Raw genomic sequence first — 13,442 nt, 5'->3', positions numbered from 1 at the left:
GTTCTGAAGCATATCTCCATTGATTGGAGTGCTCAGAATTTGTATTTTCTTAGTGATATTCCCAGCCACCATTAGAGATTGGTGATGGTGGGTAATATTCCATAAAATCTGTTTGATTATAAGATGAGTTGAACTCCATTTGAATTTTGTAAAACACATCACCACTTAAAATCGAAATTCATGTCTCAGATGAGATTTGCTTAGTGAGGCAAAAACACAAACACCTTGGTGTCAGCTCAAATCAGAAAATTAAGAGAACAAAAATAAAGAAAATGCTTAATCTAGACTTCTCACCCACTTAATCATTGTCGATCTAAATCAATCCCCAGCAACGGCACCAAAAACTTGATGAAGAGAAAAAACGATTCCACACAAACTCACCGGCTGTACCGGGTCGCATCAAGTGGTAATAACTCACTTAGAGTGAGGTCGATCCCACAGGGATTGATGGATCAAGCAACTTTAGTGAGGTGATTAGTTTAGTCAAGCTAACAGTGTTGAATTGGATGAAATTGGACTGGCAGAAAGTAAATTGCAATGAATTGTAAATTACAGAAAGAAAAGTGGCAGAAGCTTAAAGAGCAAGAAAGGTAAATTGCAATAAATGTAAAGAGGATTGGGTGCTGGAAATTTAAAGAAAGTAGTAAATCATGAGTTAGAGCAATTGCAGAAAATTAAACTTGCATGAAAAGTAAATTCAGATCATGGCAAGCTCAAATGTAAAGTTGCAGAATGTAATGTAAATTTGCAGAAGAGTAAATCAAGCTCAAGGGAAATGAAAATGTGAAAGTACAGAAGAACAGAATTCCAGGAAGATGTAAATTGCATAAAATAAATTGAATTCAATGTAACTGAATTATAGATGAGTGCAAAAAATAAAAGTGTATCAAAGAGAGCTTTCTATTCTACTCCTACTCCTATTGCTCTCTAGCAGAGCCAGCCTTCCTCTAATGAAATGAAATTGATGCCTTTATATAGGCTTTACAAAATGAAAATAAAATTGAAATTGAAAACAAATTACAATTCAAATGAAATTCCTATTCTAACTATCTCTTGTGCCTTTGAGTGATGATATTGGGCTCTGCTTGCTTTGGCCTTGAATGAGAGTGAATCCGGATGGTGTTAGTTTAATTGGATCAGGGTTCATTTTGTGAAGCTCCAATGGAGCGTTCAGTTCACTTTGTGAACTCCACGTTCACTTTGCTTGCATGCTTCCTCACGTGCCAATTGCCTCCTAGTAGCGTTCACTTAGTGAACGTTAAGTTCACTTGTTGAGCGCTCTCTTTGTTGTGCGCCTTGGTTCCTTGGCCCATTTTCCCAAAAATATTCACTTAGTGAACGGCACGTTCACTTGTTGAACGTTGCTTGGTGCATGGCCTCTTAGTGCGTTGCATTAGTGAACTCCAAGTTCACTCTTTGAACGTTGCTTAGCGCTTCCTTGGTTGAGCGCTACGTTCATTATTTGAACTCTAGCCAAGTGTGTTTTTTAGGCTTTAAATATGCTTATCACTTGTGCTTCAATTTCATGCCAAATATAGACTGTTATATATTGTTGGAAAGCTCTGAATGTCAGATTTCCAACACAACTGGAAGCGCATTAATTGGACATCTGTAGCCCAAGTTATGGTCCTTTAAAGAAGGCATGGTCATGCTGTTTTGGAGGCCGAAAACGTTCAATTAGTGAACGTGGCGTTCACTTAGTGAACGTTGTTTGGAGGCCAAAGTTATCACCAGCTTCTGAGGCCTAAACTTAATGTTCACCCATACTATTATATATCGTTGGAAAGCTCTGGATGTCTACTTTCCAATGCATTTGAGAGCGCATCATTTAAAGCTCTACATCTCAAGTTATCCCCCTTGGAAGGTGAAGAGGTCAGCTGGCCTTACTGCATGTTCATACTATATTCATCTTTGTACTTTCGGGGTAAGTTTTCTCCCTCAGATTTAGTGTCTACCATGTAGTGCCATATATTCTTGGAAAGCTCTAGATCCCTACTTTTCAATTCCACTAAAATCACCTCATTTGGAGTTTTGTAGCTCGAGTTATTCTTGTTGGAGCGTGAAGAGGTCAGGGTTGCAAATCCTATTTGCTCCTTTTGAGCTTAATTGAGCTTAATTTGTGCTTCTTTGCTTCTTTTTCTACTTATTTCCTACAAAGTTTATCAAATCAAAGATCAAAGAAATATACCATTTAAGTACAAAAGCATTCAATATTTAAGCACTAATCATCAATTTCTTGTATGAAAAAGCATAGAAAAACATGACATGATGACATGTCATCAGTACCTACTCATGTGAGAGTAGGAAAAAAATGTTAAAAATCCATGTGCATTGATATGTTATGTTTGCTCTCAAAAAAAATAAAAATAAAAATAATAAAAATAATAAAAATAATAAATTACAATATAAGTGAATAGATAAATAAGGGGACAAAATTACCCCAATGCTAAGTTTAATAAAAGATCAATGCATATGTGGTGAAATTAAGGAAAATTTGGTATATGAGTATGTGAAATATATAAAAGTGGAAATTATGGGTAGCTAGGCATGATCTTAGAATTACATAGAGTGTGTGTGTGTGTTAGGTGAGAGCTTAGGTTAGTCAAAGATTCATATTATAGCTCACTTGTCCATACATATATCCTCACCTTTACCTTAGCCCCATTACCACCTTGAAAAGACCTCATGATGTTTGCATTGGTATACTAAATATTTGTTGATTTGTTAGATGAAGAACAAAGTTTTAGAAAGCATGACTAGAGAAGAGTAGAGTGAATTAACCCTAGACACCTGAGTGATTAGAGTACATATACACTACTAGTGTGGGTTCAATACTTGATTCTATGTTCCCTGCTTTCATGAGCTGTCTTCTCACAAGTTTACTTGCCTTTTATTGTGTGATTTGAATTAGTAGAATCTGATTTATGTTTGTCTTGAAGAACTTATTTACTTTTGACCAAGTAGACAGAAACATCTTAGCATATAGTTGCATACATAGGTTGCATCTCATGAGTCTTACTTTCTCCCATTCATTCCTTTTGTCTCCTTGAACTTAGCATGAGGACATGCTAATGTTTAAGTGTGGGGAGATTGATAAACCACTATTTTATGGTTTATCTTGTGCTAATTTGAGTGGTTTTTATCAACTCTCTGCTCACTTATTCATATAATTTGCATGATTTTACAAATCCTTCCTAATTCTGTGATATAGTTGAAAACATATTTCCTGGGCCTTTAAACTGTCAAATTTTATTATTCTTTATTACCATTCGATGCCGTGATCTATGCGTTAAGTGTTTTCAGGCTTTATAGGGCATGAATGGCTTAGAGGATGGAAAGGAAATATGCAAAAATGGAAGGAGCACAAGAAACAAAAGGAGATAACTAGCGAAAAGCGACACGTACGCCAGGCTCATGCGTGCACGTGAATTGGAGTTTGCCCGGCAACGCGTACGCGTACGCGTACCTGACACGTACGCGTGACACGCGAAGATGATCAGCGACGTGCACGCGTGACTGACATGTACGTGTGACATGCGCAACCTGCAGAAATCGCAGAAAACGCTGGAGGCGGTTTATGGGCTGTTTTTGGCCCAGTTTCAAGCCCGAAAATTACAGATTAGAGGCTGCAGAGTGGGGGAATCAAAAAAATTTATTCAGACAACATTCATTCACATAATTTTAGGTTTATATGTAGTTTTCTAGAGAGAGGCTCTCTCCTCTCTCTAGGTTTTAGGATTTTTTAGGTTTAGTTTTTCTCAAATTCTGAATTTTACCTTATTACAAATTGGTTTCTCTTCTACTTTTATTTGTTCTAGTACTTTAGTTTATCTATTTCTCTTGTTGATCTCTTTATGTTGCTATTTTAGTTTATGAATTCTCATGTTAGATTTGATTTTCTATTTCATGTAATTTGAGGTATTTCATGTTTATTGCTTCTTCCTTTATTTGTCATCATTAATGTTTGCAATTGGTAGTTTGGATTTAATATTCCTTGCTAGTTTTCTATGCTTTTATGTTATGCCTTCCAAGTGTTTGATAAAATGCTTGGGAGGATTTTAAGTTAGATTTTTATGTTCTTGGCTTTGGTTGAGTAATTGGAGACTCTTGAGTTATTAAACTCCTTTGTTGGTTGATACTTGAGAAGTTGCTAGTTGATTTGGATCCCTCTAAGGCTAGTCTTTCCTAAGGAGTTGACTAGGACTTGAGAAATCAAATTGATTCATCCACTTGACTTTCCTTCTTAGTTAGAGGTTAACTAAGTGGGAGCAATGGACAATTCTCATCACAATTGATAAGGATAACTAGGATAGGACTTCTAGTTCTCATACCTTGCCAAGAGTTTTCTTATTTATTAGTTTATTTTCTTATCATTTACATTCCTTGTTCAACCTTTCAAAACCCAAAAAAGATACAATCTCATAACCAATTATAAGTAACACACCTCCCTGTAATTCCTTGAGAGACGACCTGAGGTTTAAATACTTCGGTTTAATTTTATTGGGTTTGTTTTAGTGACAACCAATTTTTTGTATGAAAGGATTATTGTTGGTTTAGAAACTATACTTGCAACGGAAATTTATTGTGAATTTTTTACTAGCAAAAATCCTCTCATCAGAGAGGTTCCGGAGATTATAGAGATTTCTAATGACAATTATGAGGATTCAGAGGAGGATATGGAGGTGATAGAGATTTTGTCTTCTGATAGTGATGATTGACCATGGATAGTTATGATGGGCAGCATGTTTTGGATGATGCCTCCAACTTAGCATAGACTTTTATGTTTAGTCTCTCACTTTTGGTTAGATCCGTCGAGAGATTAGGGATTGTATAGCTTTGCTAGGCTTCTTCGGGTACTGGTTTAGGGGTTTCCTAAATGGACCAGGGCCTAGAGTTTTATATATGTATATATATAAGTAAACCTAAGCTGTATAAGATGGTACGCTGAATGGTTTCCTTTTGTATGACTTTTCTGTATATAATGTATATTATTATGTTTATTCTACTTGTTATGCATTTACTGACATATTGTTGTTGGTATAGGCTGAATCAGTGATATGCACTTTTTGTTTATATATATGCACTAACTCGGTTACAGGTTAATATTAAGTAATAGTTATTTATGGAGCAATTCGGTTTTCGGTATGATCTTGACGTGTTAGGAATTGGATCGTTACAATTGGAGACGTTCGATTGACGTGTACTGGTGCTTAATTTTCAGACTTGCTACTAAGCTTCTGAAGGCTGAGTTGGTGAACTGCGTGCCATTGTCAGTGGTGATTGAGAATGGTACTCCAAATCTCATCACAATATTCATGTAGAGAAACTTCTGACTTCTTTGTGATGTGATGGATGCTAGGGGTTTAGTAAAGGTGTAAATACCCCCTTTTATAGAGGAAATTATGAACTATTGTCTGGTGCTAAGCTTTCCTGATTAGCCTCCTTGCCATCTTTTCTTTCTTTGGGAATATATCGAATTTGAGGTATTCGATGATTGGGGTCATCCATCCCAAGTTCATGCAAGAGACCGTCAAAGTATCCAACTTGTCAACTTCCTTTGCTATCGATGGTGATTGTTGGGTTAGCTAGATTAGGATTTTATCATTGCATCCTGGTTTAGTGCTGGCCAATTTGGAGAGGGCATCAGCTCGACCATTTAATTCCCAAGCTATGTGTTTGAGCTCGGCTTCCTGGAATTTCACGAGTTGGGCTTGCGTCTTCTCCAAGAACCTCTTCATGTTGGGGTCTTTGGCCTGGTAATCACCATTAACCTTGAGGTTATTACTTATGAGTCACCGTAGGTGACGACCTTTAAATCTCCAACCTTTTTGGCCATCCGGAGTTCAGCGAGCACGGCTTTGTCCTTGGCCTGATTATTGGAGGCCGAGAAGTCAAATTTTAATGAGAGCTCTACCCAAATTCCTTCTTCATTCTCAAGGATGACTCCAATCCGCTTTTAGTTTTGTTTGATGATTCATCCACGTATAAGTTACAAGTTGTGGGGCTTCCTTGTTCCTTTCTAGTGTATTCGGCTAGGAAGTCGGCCATGTATTGTAACTTAATTGTTTTCCAAGCCTCATACCTTAGGTCGAACTCTGGTAATTTCATAGCCAACTGTAGCATTTGTCCTGTAATATCTATTTTTTGCAGGATATATTTCATGGCTTGATTAGTTCGATGGTGTGGCCTTGAAAGTAGGGCCGCAATCTTCAGGAGGCCAAGAACAAGGCGTCGAAGAATTTTTTTATCCTTTGATAGTTCAATTCTGCCCTTGCAGTGCCTTACTTGTAAAGTAGATGGATTTTCGTCCTTCCTTGTCTAAGAAGACAAGGCCTGAAGCTACGGCTTTGTTAGTAGTAGCTAAGTACAACACTAGCTCTTCCCTTATTTCAGGTCAGGTCAACACAGGAGGTCGGCTGATAAACCCTAATTTTAGGGTTTATCTTGTGTTAATTTTGGTGGGTTTTATCAATTCTTTTCACATTTATTCATGTAAATTGCATGTTTTTATTATTCCTTCCTAATTATGCTTCATAGTTCAAAACATGCTTCTTAGACCTTAAAAATGCTAAATTTTAATCCTCTCCTATTATCATTCGATACCGTGATATGTTTGTTAAGTGATTTCAAGATCTATAGGGAAAGAATGGCTTAGAGGATGGAAAAGAAGCATACAAAAGTTGAAAGAACATGAAGAATAGAAGTTGTGAGAGGCTGGTTCCCACGCGCACGCGTGACATTCCGCATACGTGTGACTTGTGAAGAGTTCAGCCAACGCGCACGCATGACCTATGCATACGCGTGACGTTCAGGACGTGACTCATTTATGAAAAACGTTGCTGGCGATTTCTGAGCTGCTCCAGGCCCAATCCAACCCATTTTTGATGCTATTGAACCCAAGGATTGGAGGGGAATGAGACAAGTAGTCATAGAATAGGTTTTTATCATGTTTTAGGAGAGAATTCTAGAGGGAGAAGCTCTCTCTTCTCTTTAGAATTTAGGATTTCTTACTTCAATTTCCCTTTAGATTTAGGTTTTAATCTTGTTTTAATTTAGTTTTCTTTACTTTTTATTGTTCTAGTACCTTAGTTTATCTAACTTTTTTGGTTAATTCCTTTATGTTGCCAATTTAGTTTATGAACTATCTTGTTAATTTCAATTCCCTTTTAATGCGATTTTATGTTTTCATGTCTTTTGATGTTTGCTTTAGTTGCTATTATTGATCCCTTGTTTGGGTTTGTTATGGTTTTTATTAATTCTTACAGTGTATGATGTTTGCTTTTATTGCCTACCAAGTGTTTGAAAAAATATTTTCACTGGTAATGTAGTAGTTTTCTACACTCTTGGCCTAGGCTAAGGAAATCGAGTGACCTTGAGTCATTGGGTCTAATTGGATTGGTGATTTGGGAACCCTTGTTGGTCAATTTGATACCCATTAACACTAACCCACTACTAAGTTAATTAGTAGATAGGTTGGGACTTATGGGTTGATGTTGATCAAGCCTATTTAACATACTTCAAGCATAGAAGTAGACTTAATGGGATTGGTCCCTCATAATTGTCAATACATGGTTTGTAGACAAGGATGGAGATCTCAATTCCTATACCTTAGCTAAGAGTTCTTTTGCAATTCATATTTGAAAATCCAAATTCTACTTACTTGCTTCTCGCTTTAGTTAATTTTAGTTGTTTAGTTAGTTCTAGAATAGAATTAGATTCATATATTGTCTTGTTAGGTTGTTATTCACTTTCTTGTTATTTACATTTCTTGTCAATTGCTACCTGACCCCCGATTTCCTTTATTGCCAACAATTGAGCACCTGATTGCAATTCCTAGGGAGAACGACCCGGGATTAATACTCCCAGTTATTTTGATTTGTATTGTGACAACCTTTTAAACTTTCATTGATGGTTAATTGTTGGTTTAGACTATGCTTGCAATGAAATTCCTTTGAGAAATTCTAAACCGACAATTCCCTTCTCATAAGGTTTTTGGCGTCGTTGCTGGGAAATTGCAATGGTGTTATATTATTGGCTATTGTGAATATGTGAATATTGTGAATAACTTTTTTTTTTGTTATTTCTTGGTTTTTCTAGTAGTTAAGAGTTTGCTTTTTCTCTGCTTTTTGATATTCTTTGTTTTGATTTTCTCTTCCCCATATGAATTCTCATCTTTGTGGTTTTGGATATGATCATGACTATGCTGTAGGTAATGAAAACTTCAATGATGGCTCACATTATGGGAGGGAAGAAATGTTGAGAAATGAGCCGCATCCATATGGGCAACCATCATGGCAATCTCTTCATTCGAGCTACCATGATTATAACCCCTCCTATAATGCATATCAACCCAATGGATATGGTGGTTCTTGTCATGACTATGCCACTCAGCCACCATCATTCCATGTATCATACTCTCAACATAGTCCTCAATCACCACACTCTCAATCCACATCCTATTTCCACCAATTACCTCCACACAATCCAAATTCATATTCCCCTATGCATGTAAGAACCGGAATAACCGTTTTAACAAAATAATTTTATATTGTCCGGAAATGGTTTGAAAATATAAAAATGATATTTTGAAAATAAAAAGGTGAATTTTTAATTCAATGGATTTTTTTGAGTGGGAAAATGTATCTTTTTGCGAAAAATTCTTATAAAAATGCGTACCGGTGCATAAGCCGGCAGTACAGCCTCTATTCTGTCCGGTACCGCGTATTTTGGAAAATAAGATTTCAAAAATTGAATTTATTATTTTGAAATGACAAAAATAATTTATAATTGAAAATCGGACACTAATATTAAAGGTTTTGGGCCAAAGTGGGCCAAACGGACCTAAAACACTAACAAGTTGGACCGGGTCCAAACCGGGCCCAAGGCCCAACATATATATGCATTTTTAATGAGCTTTCAGCTCATTTTAATCCTAAAAACAAGAATGGGGGCGCAGCTTTGAGAGAGAAGAGAGCAAAGAGTTTGGTCACTATTCATCCTCCACTTCCGGTGACCATAACTTGAGCTACGGAGCTCCGATTGACGAGCTGTTTTTGGCCACGCGTCGCTCTCACTGAGCCCATCATTTCTATCAAAGTTTTGTTGGTAAGAAACTCATTCTCTAGCTCCAGCTTTCTGCCCTAGCCCAAAACTAAAAATAGCTTTGGATTTTTGAGTTTCTTTGTGTTTTGGTTGTTTAGGGGTGATCTAGTATTGGAGTATTGTTGGATTTTGCCCTTAATATCGATGGGTAAAGTAAGGTTTCACTAAATTCTTGTGTTTAGTTATTTTATGAATCCTAGGTTTGATGTTTTGTATGTTATATGATGTTGATTGAGATTTGATGTTTGTTGGAGTGAGCTTGATGGTTTTGGAGCCTTGAGTTTGAGCTTGGTGTTTTAAGTTACGTGGAAATCGGCAAAGATATGGTTTCGATTTTCTCTATGTAATATGTAATATTTCTGGACACTTAGGCTAGTGGACCATAAAATAGGATTAAAATTGATTATTTTAATTGTGATGTATGATGATTTTGATGATTGTGATGATATTCATGAATGATGTTGTTGAATTATGTGTTGAGTTGTATAATGATGATTGTGTGGAATGATAATGAATTATGATGTTTGTGATGTTGAGGATGGTGGATTGATATTAAGTTGTTAATTCTTGAGGAGTAAAGGTGTATGAGTAGGAATTTTGGAGAAAAATGATGGAATATGTATTTGGTAGGTTGTGGAATATGTTGGATGATATTTGGACATAAATTAGGTGCATTGGAACTGTTTTGGGTGTAGGATAATTGATTTTGATTGTGAATTATGGAAGTTGGGAACCTAGTAAACTTTTGGTAAAAACCACTTTTTGGTGAAATTTGACGGATCATATCTTGAGCTACAGTTTTTGAAATTGAATGAATTTTATATCAAATTAAAGATAATTTAAAGAGCTTTAAAATGGTATAGATTTTGTAGAAATATGAATTTTGTAGAGAAAGATATGATCGTTAGAATTTGGGATGAAAAATCTGATTTCTATGAGCAGAAATTGTGAGTTTTGGTTTGTGTGCGCATTCACACTGTTGTGCGCGTGCTCTGAACAGGGGCCGTGTTTTGAATTGTGCGTACGCACACTGGTGCACGAAACTGGATCTGCAGAATTTGCCTGAGGTGAGTCAGGGTCGATCCCACGAGAATTATTGTTTTAAGCAAGCATTGGACACCTTGCATATCTTAGTTAGGCAGATAGGAAATATAGTTTGTCACGGAAAACGCATAAAATAAATAAAGATAGAAATACCAGATTGATTTGTGAAAATAATGATGGGTGAATAGTTAAGGCTTAGGATATGCTTTGCCTTTCCGGATTAACTTTTCTTACAGTCTATCTCAATAACTTTCAGATTTATTCAATGGCAGCCGTAAGTGATTAACTCATGTCCTCTCATCAAGTTAACCTCCGCTACTGCAGCAATCCACCATGTTGAAATGACTCATGTCCTCTCATCAAGCCACCTCTAGGTTTCTCACTGTAACAGAAGATGAAGCTCTAAGAACAAGAGTGATTGTCACGGGTCACCCTCATTCATGAGATGAAGAACGAGAATGCATAAGAGAATATAATCATAATTGTATTGAAAATAGAACAATAATATTATTAACCCATGAAACTCAGCAGAGCTCCTAATCTTAACTTAGGAGGTTAGTGACTCACACTGTACAAAAGTTATGAAATATTCGAATGGGGGAGGAAGAAGATCCTAAACATGGTTGATCTTCTCCTGTATATACTAAACTAATGACTAAGGATTATGGAAATATGATAAACTAAGTTGATAGTGCGAAAATCCACTTTTGGGGCCAACTTGGTGAGTGTTTGGGCTAAGCAAAGAGTGTCTCCACGTGCTAGGACTCCCTAGGAGCGTTGAACGCTAGCTAGGGGCACCGTTTTGAGCGTTGGATGCCAACCACCCCCTTGTGGGCGTTGAACGCCAGTTTTGGGCCTTCATTTCCGAAGCTAAGTATGGACTATTAAATATTTCTAGAAAGCCCTGGATGTTAGCTTTCCATAGCCGTTGAGAGCGCGCCATTTGGACTTCTGTAGCCCCCAAAAAGCTCTTTCGAGTGCATGGAGGTCAGATCCTGACAACATCTGCAGTGCTTTCTCTGTCTCTGAATCAGACTTTTTCTCAAGCTCTTCAATTTTAGCCAGAAAATACCTGAAATCATCAAAAAACACACAAACTCAAAGTAGAATCTAAAAATATGAATTTTGCACTAAAACCTATGAAAATATAATAAAACTTAAATAAAACTTAATAAAAACTATGTGAAAGTAATGCCAAAAAGCGTATAAAAAAAGCCGCTCATCAGAACACCAAACTTAAACTGTTGCTTGTCCCCAAGCAACAAAAAAAAAGTAGGATAAAAAAAAGAGAAGGATACAATAAATCTCAAAGTTCTCAATGAAGTTCAGTTTCAATTAGATGAGCGGGACTAGTAGCTTTTTGCTTCTGAATAGTTTTGGCATCTCACTATTCATTGAAGCTCAGAATGATTGGCATCTTTAAGAATTTATAATTCAGATGATATTATTGATTCTCCTAGTTAAATTCTTTTTTATTCTTGAACACAGCTTCTTTAGAGTCAGCTTTACCACCGGATACAAAAATGCCACAGACACTTTAACTGGATAAACCCCTTAGGATTGTGACTCAGCTTTGCTAGAGTCCCCAGCAAGTGGTGTCCAGAGTTCTTAAGCACACTCTTTGCTTGGACCACGATTTTAACTACTCAGTCTCAAGTTTTTCACTTGACATCTTTGCACCACAAGCATATAGTTAGGGAAGCAGCTCATTTGAACTGCCTAGGCTAAGATATTTCTTTTAGGCCCTCCTAACCATTGATGCTCAAAGTCTTGGATCCTTTTGCTCTTGCCTTTTGGTTTAAAGAGCTATTGGCTTTTTGATCTTGCCTTTTGGTTTTAAGAGCTATTGGCTTTTTCTACTTTTTATTTCTCCCCTCTTTTTTTTAATGCTTTTTGCTGTTTTTTCTTGCTTCAAGAATCAATTTTTGGATTTTTTAGATTACCAATAATACTTCACTTTTATCATCATTCTTTCAAGAGCCAACATTATTAAACTCCAATCATCAAATATGCACTATTTATTCATACATTCAGAAAACAAAAGCAATGCCACCACATCAAATAATTGAACTTTTCCTAATATAAAACTCGAAACTCATGCATCTTACTTTTCTTTTTTTAATAAAATAATTTTTTTAAGCAAGGTGATAGATGCATGGAATATTTCATAGCTTTAAAACATAAAGACAGATGATCATGCACAAGAAACAGATAATAAAACAAAATACATGGAAAACAGAAAAAATAACATAAACAACAGGGGTGTAAAGGGAACGGATCCACTTTAATGAGCGCGGCCACCACTCCTTTTGGAGGATCCAATGGAGTGCTTGATTTCCTTTATATCACGCCACTGCCTCTGTTGTTCTTCCCTCATAACTCTTTGATCTTCTCAATTTCATGGAGGATGATGGAGTGCTCTTAGTGTCCCATCCTCAACTGATCCATGTTGGAGCTCAATTCTCCTAGAGAAGTATGCCATTGCTCCCAAAAAATTTGGGGGGAGGGGGGAAGGGAATACATCCTTGAGGCATCTCAGGGATTTCTTGTTGAGGCAGCTCCACATGTTCTTGCTGTGGTCCATGTGCTGACTCTCTAACATGCTCCATCCTTCTTTTAGTGATGGGCTTGTCCTCTTCTATGACAATTCCAGCTGCATTGCATAGGTGACAAATGAGGTGAGGGAAGTGGAGGCAAGTGTCTTTCCCTTCCTCTTCCTTGAGGTTTCACCAGTCTTTGGTGCCATACTTAGGGACGGTAAAAGTCAGAAAGCAAAGCATTTGCAACACCGAACTTAAGAACTTTGCTCTTCCTCGAGCAAATAAAAACAAAAAAAAAGGAAGAATAATGTAGAAGAAGAAGAAAGAGGGAGAGATAGAGGGTGAGGTAGGTGGGGTAGGTGGACATTCTGTGGGACCCACTGGTCCTGAGAGGCTAGAGAATTCGACTTCCCTTCCCCCTTGTGGGCATTGAACACCCAGCTCTTGCTCCTGGCTGGTGTTCAACGCCAGCTTTATGCTCCTTACAGGGCATTGAACGCCCATTAGGGTGCTCCTTCCTGGCGTTCAATACCAGGTCTCTGTCCCCTGGCTGGCGTTCAACGCCAGCTTCATGCTCCCTGGCTGGCGTTCAACGCCAGCTATGTGCTCCCTGGCTAGTGTTCAACGCTAGCTTTGCTGCTCCTTATGGGCATTGAACGCCCACTCTGGCCCCTTTGTCTAGCGTTCAACGCCAGCAAGGTCTCTGCTCTAGGGTGTTCTTTTCCAGCTCCAACTATTTTTGTTTCTGTTCTAACT

Source organism: Arachis ipaensis, chromosome B8 (genome assembly GCF_059453495.1).
Source record: "Arachis ipaensis isolate K30076 ecotype BB chromosome B8, ASM5945349v1, whole genome shotgun sequence".
In the NCBI taxonomy this organism is placed as follows: Eukaryota; Viridiplantae; Streptophyta; class Magnoliopsida; order Fabales; family Fabaceae; genus Arachis; species Arachis ipaensis.
Note: the sequence above shows the minus strand (reverse complement) of the source record.